We start from the raw sequence: 717 nt of genomic DNA, 5'->3' as shown, positions 1-717 counted from the left end.
AAACAGCAAAAAAGCTAAGATTTTAATCTAAAAAAGTTTTCCCAAAGGTGCCTCCCCACCCCACCCCACAAAAGGGAACAACTTTCTTGGTTTTTTTCTTTGAAAATGTTTTGCTTCTCATACAAGAAGCTTCTTCAGTTCTGACTGACTGGAGGGAAAGCTAATGAGAAGCATAACATTTTCAAAGAAAAAATATCAAGGAAGTCAAGTTACCTTTTGAACAAAAGCACTCTTGGGACAACCATAAATGAATGGATTGAGAATACGTATCTAAGAAAGTTATAAGCCATTTCAAGAGCCAGATAAATCTGAAGTTTAAGATTTTGAAATTAACTATTAAAAAGAAGCAGCTTCTTATGGGAAACAAACTTATTCTGGCAATCCTGGCTATTAAGTCATAACAAACATTTTTCAATTATGTTTGTTGAAACTACTGGAGAGACTAAAGATTCCAAGAAGGGGAAAAAACAAAAGTCTGTTTTTGGTGTCAAGTAATACTGTGCCTTACAAAATGACACAAAACATTATAAAGAAAACATTAAAGGAGATCTTTGAAGAACAGAATCAGAAATTAGTAAATATAATAGCAACCCTGTCAGTGATATCTGCTTCTATGGATATACTGTGTTCAAAAGATGTTAATGAAAAAACAGATGTGTAACAAATTTTATCCGATAACGTATAAAATGTAGAGCTACAAATGACAGGCAAAAAGAA

The sequence above is a fragment of the Notechis scutatus genome, chromosome 3 (genome assembly GCF_049901735.1).
Source record: "Notechis scutatus isolate UNSWTSFEM ecotype Mainland chromosome 3, rNotScu1.2, whole genome shotgun sequence".
Taxonomy (NCBI): domain Eukaryota; kingdom Metazoa; phylum Chordata; class Lepidosauria; order Squamata; family Elapidae; genus Notechis; species Notechis scutatus.
The sequence above is the reverse complement of the archived record's forward strand: the minus strand, read 5'-3'. Positions refer to the sequence as shown.